Below are 11,625 nucleotides of genomic sequence, written 5' to 3'. Positions count from 1 at the left end.
TTCTGAGTTTAAGCATTCCCAGTAGAGAAAATGTCCTTGAAAACTCATTGTCTCTTTAATTCCCAACACTTTACTTGAAAACATGATCTGAAATATCACAGTAACTAATGACCACAGTGTCGCATCCGCTCTGGGACCCCCTTTTATTTGCCAACTCTTACATGATCACAACTCACTGAATTAGCCTCAGCAGTGCTGGTAAGGGAACCAGCATGGCACCACTTAACTCGGATGATGGATCATCCTAAAACAACACAGCCTAACACCCAAGGAGACAACCAGAAAATAAATAGCTCAGGAACGGCAACGTCTTTCAGAAGAGCAGTAAGAAGGAAAGGGCACAGCAGACACATTGTCATTGCCTTAGTTTGATTGCAAACTGAGACTGGTTGTGAATGGATCCTCGAAGAGTGATTATGTTCTATGCTTTCAAGCTCATTAAAACCTATGGGTTCAGCCACAATTGGTCCACCGCAGTTCAGCAAGCTGCTGCATACCTGGTAACCCCCCCTTGCTTTGTGTTTCCAACCTGCTCACATGCAGTAGAACAGCGGCAGTAGGAAGTTTACCTCATCTCACTTTACACTTGCAGCATGCCAAGAGCACTTGCACAGACGTTGCTGTGGCACAGCTGACCAGCAGAAGCTACTCAGCCCTACTTGTTCAGCTCTGTAAGCTCACACACCTCCACCTGTGTGCTGCCAGCAGCAGAAGTCTCAGATACCCTCTGCCATCACCCACTTCCCTCAGCAATTGCTGCAGAGTACAGCCAAGGGTCTCCATTTCTATGCTTGATAAGCACATCACCGCAGCAGTGCGTTGTAAGGAAAACAACTGAAGCAGAAGCAACAGTACCCAAAGATTCCTTCTGTAAGATTAAAAAAACCTAAATTTAATTGTCACAAAGAGTATTCCATGGTGTTTTCAGAAGAGGGAGCCAGAGAGAATCAAAAAGCCTGGGAAGCCTCTTTTGCCTTTCAAAATCAAAGGCAAGAACCTGCCTCTGACACACTTTGTTCAGACAGGACTTGGCCAGCTGGAAATGCAGAGGTAAGACCATACTGAGTGGCTGAGGCTGATCTGTCTCACTGCATGCCATCTTAAAATGTTTTGCTAGAAAAGTATTCACATGAGTTTCCAAACTCAGACCCTGAACTAATTTTTGCAACCATCATCTATTTCAACACCTTACCGAGGTCAGAGCTCTGCAGTACTCAAAAGAAGAGATGGAGCTGGCAGTGCAAACCACCAAGCTCCTGTTGCAACAGAAGCTTCTTGGCCTGCTTCTGGCCCCCTCAGATCTGAGACAGAGACTCAGCTCTCACCAACACTTTGCCTTGAATGCTCTGTCCCGCACTGAAGATATGCAAGGGATCCTGCCCTGCAGGTGAGTTGCAGCCTGGAGCCACAACTGGCTCAGCCCCAGGCAGGATCAAAGCTTCCAAAAGCAGTTCCCTGCATCTCTAGGCTCTGGCTGTTGTGCGTTCATCTTCATCAGAACGAGCCAGAGAAGATCAAACGAGATGACACCAACATTAGTGGCCAGCAAAGGTCAGGAAACACTGAAAAGTTTTAGGGAATATGGGACAAGGAGGTCAGTGTCTGGTATTCAAAACAACTGATTTCAAGATCAACTCTGATGGGTTGCAAAAGGCCTCCTGTTAGAGCTCCAAGCCCTGCCTCAGTGTCATCAGCCTACTTTCTCATCTGCTTCTACACTCAAACGCTGTGCAATTTCAGCTGCCTAGAAAACACAGCAAGGAGGCTAGTGGAGAGAGGTCTGCCCTTCTCACGTAACCTCTGCTTATACGGGACAGCATCCGACTGAAGGGGACGCACATGTACATGCATGGCTGCCTGAACCATTTCCAGCTTTGTACATAAACCACATATTACAGAGCAAAAGTACTTGCAGGTCTTGGATCTACAGCTGCTCTGGCTCTGCAGAAAAAGACCAACCATGGCGAACACGAGCAACAAAGCAGAAGAAACAGATACACATCACATAGAACCCTATGGTTTGGGAATCCAAACAGCATCTTTGGTCAACTTTTAGTAAGTCAACATATTTTCCCCTTTTGCTATCTCACTCTAAATTGCTCATTTGTTTGGGCTTGGTAGTGAAAAGGTTAAGTTGGAGAAGAAATCCCTTGATACCACTTTTGAATGTGATGGAAATGTCAAATGACCCCTCTGGTCCAACATGTTCACTCAGACCAGAGGCTGCTTCCTCATTAGCAACAATAAATTCAAAGCAGATGGGAAAATAGAGCTCCATTCTCTGATCCAGCTTTCAAAGTCCTTTGATTTCAGAATCCCTCAGCTGCTCTTTGACTTTCCTCATCTGTCAAATTCCCTGGTAAGATTGATAGGGTCTGGACTGGGGGACATCAGTGCAAGTTCTGGTACTGGCTCTCCCCTGCTGAATTTCCCATATCTGACCATGTTAATTGCAGCTTCTCTCTCTGCCTTTGAAGTAAAGACGCTTTGATTTTTTTCCTATCCTTCCTCCATCACCATTTATTACAACACTATGCAAGGGTCAACGGCCAACTCCTTGCCATGTCTGCATAACTTCCCTTATAAATAAACAGCTGCCTGCATGCCACAGCCTAGAAACTGCTCAAAGTTGCTGTAAGTTTGCTTAGAGAGTTCTCATTTTTCCACGCCATAAGCCAAAAGGCATGAAGTAAAGCAAAGTTCAGAGAGAACAGCAAAAAAGCACAAAAGTCTCTCCGCATATGACTCCACAGCAAATGAACCACAAGGACAAGGTCAACGAATGAGCATGATCTCTCCATATCACAGCTTGCAGAAAGCTGTGGGGATGGTCACCATAGCCCAATTGCAGTAGGAGGCTGACACATCACTTCTGACAGCTCTGAGCTGGAACTAGACATTTAGACATTTATTTTTTTTTTTACTATTTTTTCCTCTTTACAAAGGCATGTTTCCTACCGTCCAGCCTGGATCTGAATTCTTAGCCAACTACCATTCATCCCATCCAACTGGTGCAAGAACAAATGATCCTCTTCTTCTTTTTCAGCAGCCATCTACATGTTTGAAGTTCTCTCATGTCTCCTCTTGTAGCATCTGAGGCTACTTAAAAGGCCATGTGAAATACCACTGGTCATACCCACCTGATTAACAACACTCTCTCCACTTTGACACTAAACTAACGGCAGTGTCCCACGAGTTAGCACTGGGATGCTACCTGAACTGTTTCTTTTCCTACCTTTCCAAAAACACAACAGGGTTTACACAGTACAAACCATCACATTTTAACCTGTGTGTCACATAATTACTAACAGGCACCTCTTGTCAAAGGTGGTGAGATGAGACAGTTTCACAAAGAAGAACCAAGGACACACGGAAGCTGAGTGATTTACTCTGCCTTGCCTCAGGCACATCTTCACCGCCTTCCCCAACTCCAGCTCAGCTCCCAGGCTCACCACACCTGTGCTGTAATCACCTTCCAACCCTCTACCTCAGTTAGACGTGCTTTTCTCTGCACTGCAGAGACCCCTTCTCACCTGCTGTCCTGGAGGGTGGCCACATGTCCTCAGGGAGCCGTGCAGAGCACCTGCAGAAAGAAGGATAGTTCCTAGCTGTGCTGGAGTCTTCCGGCTGGCGCCATCCCTTTGCAAAGGCTCTAGAAGACCACAGAAAAGTTAGTCTGAGCAAGGCCAGTTTAAATGAGGTTAAAGAGGTCAAAAGCCAGTGAATCACATACAAATCTTTAGGAAAACCCAGGCAATAAAACCAAATAAAGCCTCAAATCACATTACCTGGAGGTTTCACAACTCTCAGAGTTGGTGAACCAGAAGTGTTTTAAAGGCAAAATTCACTTTTATGCAATACCGTGATGACAACCTACTGTTTCCAAAAAGGTAGCAACACTCATTAGTAAAAATAGTTGATGGCTACTTGGATACCTCAGCTGCAGTGCCACTGTGCTGCAGTGGGGCAAAATGGAGGACTTGTTTTAGCTCAAAGAATTGTCTCAACTCTGTCAGTAGTATCAGGTTCATGAAGCACAAATTAGCAAAAAGCTGATTCCATGAAATGAAAAACAATCATGTCTTCACTTCACTGTGTTTTTGACTAGACATTTAAACATGCCCAATGCTTGATAACCCAGCTTTTGTCCTCAAGACCATGGCATATAATATAAGCATACCCTCTAACATACCCTCTAGTAATGCAGAGCCTTACTGATGGCTGTTATTGCCTCAGTTTATAGCAGTGCTAAGAGACAGCTGGTTTCGTAATTAAAATAGTTAAGCATAACAAACTAACATAAAAGAAAAACAATGCATGATATTATTCTTAAGGATCAAAGCATGACATGGGTCAGGTCAGCAGCTGGAGTTTGACTGTGGAACAGTGGGTGGAACACCACCTTGGGCAAATGAAAGAAAGGACAGGACTGAAAGCAGTCACACTGCGTGCCAGGAGCACAAAAGAACAGGAGTGTGAGCACACTCGTCCCAAGGTATAATACAAGATTGCCTTCTAGACAAGCAGAAAATGGGCTGCTTGATGACTGCATTCCTTACCTGACTGCATGTATGGTATATATACATGGATATTGTAATAAAGGAGTGTAGAAACATCACAGAACTCTCACATCAAATCGTCCTTTCTGCGCTGGATGAGGCAATTGGTGCCCCGTGTGAGGAGTTCAGTCTTCGACTTCAGGGTGACAAACAACAGACGGCTCGACGGAGGGTAAGTCTGCACTTATAACGTAAGGATTGAATCAGGGGACTTCCAGTATCTCACCATCTCAGAACTCTCACATTGTATCATCCTTTCTGTGCTGAACATGCATCAGTTCTCTACACACAGATAGCAGTGGTTACATGTACTGAGGACTTAACATGTACCTGCCCAAGAGGAACTTGCTCTTAAGTCACGTATTTATTATTCTATAAACCTAGCAGAAGGCACAATGTGATACTGACATTTCTCTGTGAGACTGAGCAGCTGTCACAGTTGTTTTGGCACAGAATGAGCCACAGCAAGCTGGGCCATCAGGGCACCCACAGCTCCTATTTATTTCTGCTATGGGAGACATGATCATAACAATTATAATGATCAGAGAAAAGGGTGCGGGAGGAAGCCTGAGAATTCACCACACAGCAAAGGAAGGCGCAAGGTGATGCCCACAGACAGGCTGCAAAACAGTCCTTTGATGAGCACGGAGATGTTGAGCGCAGCTTTGCCTTCTTCTGCCCTTTGGGGTACAATCACAGAAACAAGGAATGTTTTTGTTCACAGCAAACAAAACCCAAGCAAATAAAACAGAGTCCCAGTCCTGCAAGACAGGAGAGAGAAGCATTTGGCTGTGTGCTAATGAGGGAGCAGTGGAGACTTCAGCTGACAGCAGAGAACAATTAATTTTCACTGGAAATATCAGAACATCAGATGCTGAAATACCAAAGCTTTGGAGATGCGTGTGCCTTGGATCTTGATTTTCTCGTTACCTCAGTGTAGCTGAGTGCAGATGAGGGCATGGGTTAATCCATCGCTAAACCTACTTCTAAATCTCATTCTTGTCCTCCCAGCTTTAGGAGCAAGGCCTGAAACAGAGGTGTCACTTTCTCACTTTCCATCCTAAGGATTTTCACCTTAGTCCAAAGCGAATAACTTTTAGTTCTCCTAAGTGCTCAGCGGCTAATTAACTGCTTTAGGCACTACGGTATGGGTTAGCCAAGTGGGCTGCAATGATCTGGGATGGGGAAAGCGGGATAAAGGGGATGCTTCATGGCTGCAGTGCAACCCCTGGGATGAGCAGCAATAGAATTCTCATGGGCTTCTTCACTGCCATGTCCTGCAGTAGCCTGCTGTTTTGGGACACAGCCCACTACTTGTTTTTATTTCAGACCTGATGTAAGTAAATTATTTCTTCCTGTCATTCTGCTTCACTGTGGCCTACAAATCTTAACTGAAAGACCAAGGTGCAGCACCAGCCAGCCTGCTAGCACAGAGCACAGGCAGCCCAGTGAAGCTGCAGAGGGAGTAGGAGCAGAGCAGTGAACAAGGCGGGCAGCCCAGCAGCCACCCTAGCAGCCATCCTAGCAGCCATCCTCTGCCAGCCCTTTTCCTGACTGGGGGAGGATACTCTGTTTGCTACAATACAGCCCAACATTCAGAGGGTCACAACTTTAGCATTTGCCCCAAGCCTCCCTGAACCTCTAGCACATTTCAAATCGTGTTAGTTTGGGAAAGAAGCAAACAAAATTAGTGTGCGAATTTTTGCTTTGTTTTTCTTTCCTCCCCTCAGGTGATGCTCAAAATAGAAAGCAAACAAATGTCACTGCTGATACACACAGCCCCCAAGGCAGCAATGAGATGCACACGCGCTGCCTGGCCCCCGTGCTTCAAGACTCTGATTTCTCGTCCATCACCCCCAACATTTTCAGCAAAAAAAAAATGGCTCTTCCAGCTTTTTTTGAAGATCAGATTATGGAAGATAATCAAACACCTTCCCACTTGCATGCTGATCCACTTGGTGAATAACATCAATACCGGTAATGGTTTGTTCTCAGTTTTTCATCACTTTCTTTTCCCCAATCTCCTGTGCAATTTGCTCTGTCTGGCTATTTCAAAGCACATCTTTATTATGTCCTTTTACTCTATTCAGATCACCATCTGTTTGTTTCATTAGCAGTCTCACTTGAGCAGCGTATATTTAGCAGGGCATTCAACATTCAAAAATTAGAAGCTTTGAAATCAATGTAATCAATTGGAAAATGACAATTTTCTGCAGTATTTTTCAGAAACTGGTTCTAAAGCAACAAGAGCCAATTTCTTGATTCTTTCCCCTTCCCTTTTACCTTTAACTGAGAATCACTAGTCTACTCACAGACTGAACAACAGTAAATGCTTCCTGCATTTCAAAGACAGGCCGTTAAATAACCAGGCTAATCCTCAATCAGCTCACTTATTTATCTGAGCACACAGCAAAGAAACATGTCAAGGGACACCACCGCAGAATAACCATCCCCTTCTGTCCCTCCTTCACTGGGGTAAAATCTAGCAGAGATTGCTCCAGGTTAGCAGTTCATAGGCCAGCCCATGTTTGATTAATGAGAGGACCATCACACAGCTGATACAGAAAAATACACAATGCCATAAAATAAGCAAGCTTAAAAGGGGGAGCGTTTTTCAACCACAGTACCAGTGCCACACGGAAGACAAAGGATCATTTTTCACTTCTCTACCAGGGAGTGCAAGGTTGCTGGGACATGATGGCAACTCATTGATCTAGGAAAAGACCTGAGTCATTTCTGTTGACCCAGAGGGAGAGCAATGAATTCAGCTTCATCTCTGTGTGCCCCCTTGTTCTGTAGCACAGGATTAAAAATAAGCCTAGCCTGAAAAGGAAAAGGAGACTATTGCATTGCATTTGATTATATTGGATTGCATTTGATTAGTGTGCGAGATGAGGGCAGCATGACTGCTCGGAAGAAGAAGAGATCAGGCAGATGAGAAGCATGAAGTGGCACACAGTGATTTGTTTCTTCACTGGGCCATTAACTCAGCAGTAACCACCTCGGATGTTTTATTGTTTTAGATCCTGGATTTGACAGGTTCTTCCTTAGGCTGTGACTCCTAGACTCACCAGACCACAGCCGAAGCTGTAATTTCCTACTGGATAAAACTTACTTACTTGAAAAACACAAACACATTGTAACTAATAGACTGATAATTTGCATGAATTCAGTCTTCTTACAGAGAAGTATGATATTACTTCTATCTGCATGGGCCACTGACTACAGAAAAAAAAATCACTGCATTAATAAAGGGTAATTTATGCCCCAACTCAATCCCTGGGAATGTCTGGTGTTACCAAGTCACCGCTGATGTACTTCTAGAGAGAGACTTCTCCAAGCTGCTGCCTCCAAAAAGACACTTACTTACCTATTCCCACTGGCCACCTAAAAATGTGAGAGACAGGGACGGGAAAGGCCAGTAGGCAGTCAAGGTGCAGCAGTGTGGAAACCCAAACCTGCTCTCTGGCTGCAAGCTGGGGGACAAAACTCATACAAGATCATCTCATCTCCAACAGCAATAGAACCATTCCCAGAAAACTTTAGTGATGGCCTTTAACTGCTTGAATGGCCTTCCAAAGGCAGAGCAGACAGGTGGGCAGATGTAAAAGGACAGAAAGGGCAGACTGCCATTCTCAGACAGCGTGTGCACTGAAGCACCAGCTCCTCACCAAAGGGCAGCACCACACAAAGCTGAAAGAAGAGATCCATCCAGGGGTCCCAGTAAGATAAGAAATGCTTCAGGATCCCTTCATTAAGCTCTCAGACTTAACAGAGATGAGGGCAGACAGACCCCATGACATTTCCCTAGCAGTTGAGAGCCACCCAGGCTCTCCCCACATGCCCCAAGGAAAAACCAAAGGTGAAGGCTATTTCTGCCATGCTGTGATCAGCAGCCAGCAGCACTTCTTTCCCATCACCCCAGACCTCATAAGACCTTGCATTAGGAGTGACATATCCATGCCTCTTCCTCACCTTAGGCACCTGGCTAAAGCTCACACTGCTGTGCATCAAGCTTTTCTATGCTAGGTACAGAGCTCCTCTGCTTGCTCTATCAGATTAATACAAAAAATGCTGCCAGCATACAGGCAGGCCCTTAATAATGATTAATAGTTGCAACTTAGGTTTGTTTAACAAAAGGAAGGGTTAATGTATGACTGAGGCTGTCAGTGGACATTAGGGGAAACACCCATCACATCTCCAAGTTCCTGTCTGCTTCCACTGTCTTTAAAGCTGAATGTATTTCGGACAGTATGAAAGTAGTTGGGCTCATTAAATTTTTATAGTTTGTCTTTTACAGACCACAGATTTTTTTCTTCCTTTGGTCACCATCACCATGGGAAATTAGCTCCTCAACTCTTATTAATTTTTTGCTGGCAGTCTTTAATGGCCTCACTCTTGCAAAGCATCCCGTTCACCTAGTGACTGCCAGGCCACGAGAGCACCAGGGCTCTCCCCCCACATCCCTTCCTCCAAGCAGAGATAAGAGCACAGTGATATTAAAAGCAAGAGGTGAGATGAAAGTGCCTGCTTCAGATCAGACACCGCTGCCATTCCATAATTAACTTTGCCTATATTTTCAAAGGAAGAAAAAAACAATCATTTCAAACCAGTCTCCCCCACGTTAATATTCTTATTCTCAATACTGGTATCGAGGGAAGAAAATGGGGGCTTTCTTCCTGTTGACTAATATTACCAAGTCACCTTCAAAGCACTGTCTTGAGATCATTTTTCAAATGTCAGCATAAAAGGCAGCCAGGTTGCTCTCTCTTTGTAGTTTCCCACATCACTTTGGGCTACTTATATGCACTTCTTTTTCCTACCTCCCCCTGCTCCATTCCCAACCGTGTAAAGCAAAAAATCATGGTGCCAGGCATCTGACAAGGTGTTTCTATAGCTCCCACACCTATACTCCTACCCTTCACACACTGGACTGGCAAGCTGCATCTCTACACCTTTGCTTTTTTTGGCATTACTTACGGCAACCACTTTCAATACACCCTGGCTCCCTTCTGGGAGTCATTCACACGCTGCATATTTGTTAACCTGTGGAAACCTACAGAAATACCTGCTTGAAATTAAATGGAAACTTACTGTAGAGCAGAAGCCTCCATACACTGAGCTATACAGAATTCTGTAAGTCTGCAAACATAAATAATGCAAACAAGTACCTAGAGGTTAGAAGAAAATATGGAATTCAAAACTTTGCTTCTATTGCTGCCCTAATTTTTACAAAGAAAGAAAAAATAAGAGAACTTGAAAGAGTTACCGGCAGGTGCAGACTCTCCTTTGTCTTTTTTCTTAAATGTGCAAGCAAAATTGAATGGATTCAACAGATTATAATGGGTATAATGACTCCCAATGGTTGGAGGCTGCATCTTGGAAGATGACAGTTCTGTCATTTCCAAAACTAAACTTGGTGTCTATCTGTGTTTCAAGTGTTTTCACTCACGAAACAGTGCAAATCTTCCTCCTGCCCCTGCAATGAAGAAAAAGGAAGAGGAGTTGCTGGTAAGATTAACCAGAGGGGTTAGCTACTTGAGAAACACGACTTCAACAAAGCAAATTATTTCTATCTATCTTCCTGAAGGAAGGTGATTATCATACCACATTCACATATTTCAGTGTCAGATACCAGACAGACCAACTTGTGCTTCAGAAACCCCAACAGCCATTCCTTTTAGCTGTGACTGCAGTCTCAGCACCAGGCCCAATGGGGCTCAGGGCACAGGAACTACCAAGCCTGGCCTCGCAGCTTCTGGAGACCAGCTTCACTAATGAACATCTGCTGCATCTCTCAGGCAGGAGCGTTCTTTTATTTCTGCAGAAGCTCAGTCATGGCATTATCTACGTAATCCATGCCTGAACCAGCGTATCTAATACAACACCTTGAAAGCAGGTATTAAAGCCAGCTCCATTACCTCTGTAGCAGAGCATTCTCCAAATCCACTTCGGATAATTCATTGGTTCTGCTAACTCCTCTGCTCTGTACAGCCTACCAAGGGAAAACAATAAACACAACTCTTGCCTTTGCATTTGGGTAGATAGAAACTAGCAAAATAACAGCCAATTATTAATGACATTTCCTAAGTTTGCAAACACATTTACCGTGCAGCACTTAAATACCTTTTCTTGAGGTATAATGGATGGAATATAGAATCAAAACACAAGTTGGAAACACCAGTTTTCATCAAAAGTGGGGGGGGAGGGGGAATTCCCCCCACTTCCACATAGAACAATACACCGGAAAGGCAGCCTTCACCATTGTGAAGAAATCCTCTCAGATGCACCCAGACAACTCTTTGTGACTTGGATCATAATACTCTCAATAGGCAGATCCACAATGCTACAACAAGTGAACGTGGTACACAGCAAAGGCTGTATGAAGAACAGTGCTCCTCTCCAGAAAGTACTGAGCAGTAAATTCTGGGTCTCTCATTGCATATTCAGCAGTGACAAGTGATAAAATTATCTCTGATGTGAAAAATTTAGGTCTCTCCTCCTTCCTAAGAGTTACTAGCATGGAAGTATAACTTCCATGGATTACACCTGTATCAACTAACAAACCATATATTCTTTCTCCTACTTCAAACCTGCACAAGCAAGAGCTGTCTGAATGCATTGCTGGGCAAACAGCATTTTATGAGATAACTCTGTCACAAACAAATGAGAAGAAAAATCTACTGTCAAAAACAACATCATACTTCTTCATCACTGTGCTGCGACATGACTAGCATTTGTCAAGGAAACAGCAAGTACTCCGAGTAACTGTGATAGACCACTCACTCATTCCATCAAGCTGACACTGCCAGCATGCTGTTTTGGATCAAACTGACTATTACCCCTATTGTTCTTACACAGATGAAGTCTCTTGTACTTTCGTACTGAGGAATGATCATGGTTTAAATTCAAAGGAGTTGCAGTATCAAGGAATGAGATATATGTATATATATATATATATATACACACTTTTTTTTTTTTTTTTTTATTTCAAGATGACTGGTATGAATTAACTTTGGTGATAATTACTAAAAAAAGTAGTTAGCTGTATAGCAGTTGTTGGGAA

The sequence above is a fragment of the Lagopus leucura genome, unplaced genomic scaffold (assembly GCF_019238085.1).
Source record: "Lagopus leucura isolate 7727_CA_CO unplaced genomic scaffold, USGS_WTPT01 Super-Scaffold_1, whole genome shotgun sequence".
Taxonomy (NCBI): Eukaryota; Metazoa; Chordata; class Aves; order Galliformes; family Phasianidae; genus Lagopus; species Lagopus leucura.
The sequence above is the reverse complement of the archived record's forward strand: the minus strand, read 5'-3'. Positions refer to the sequence as shown.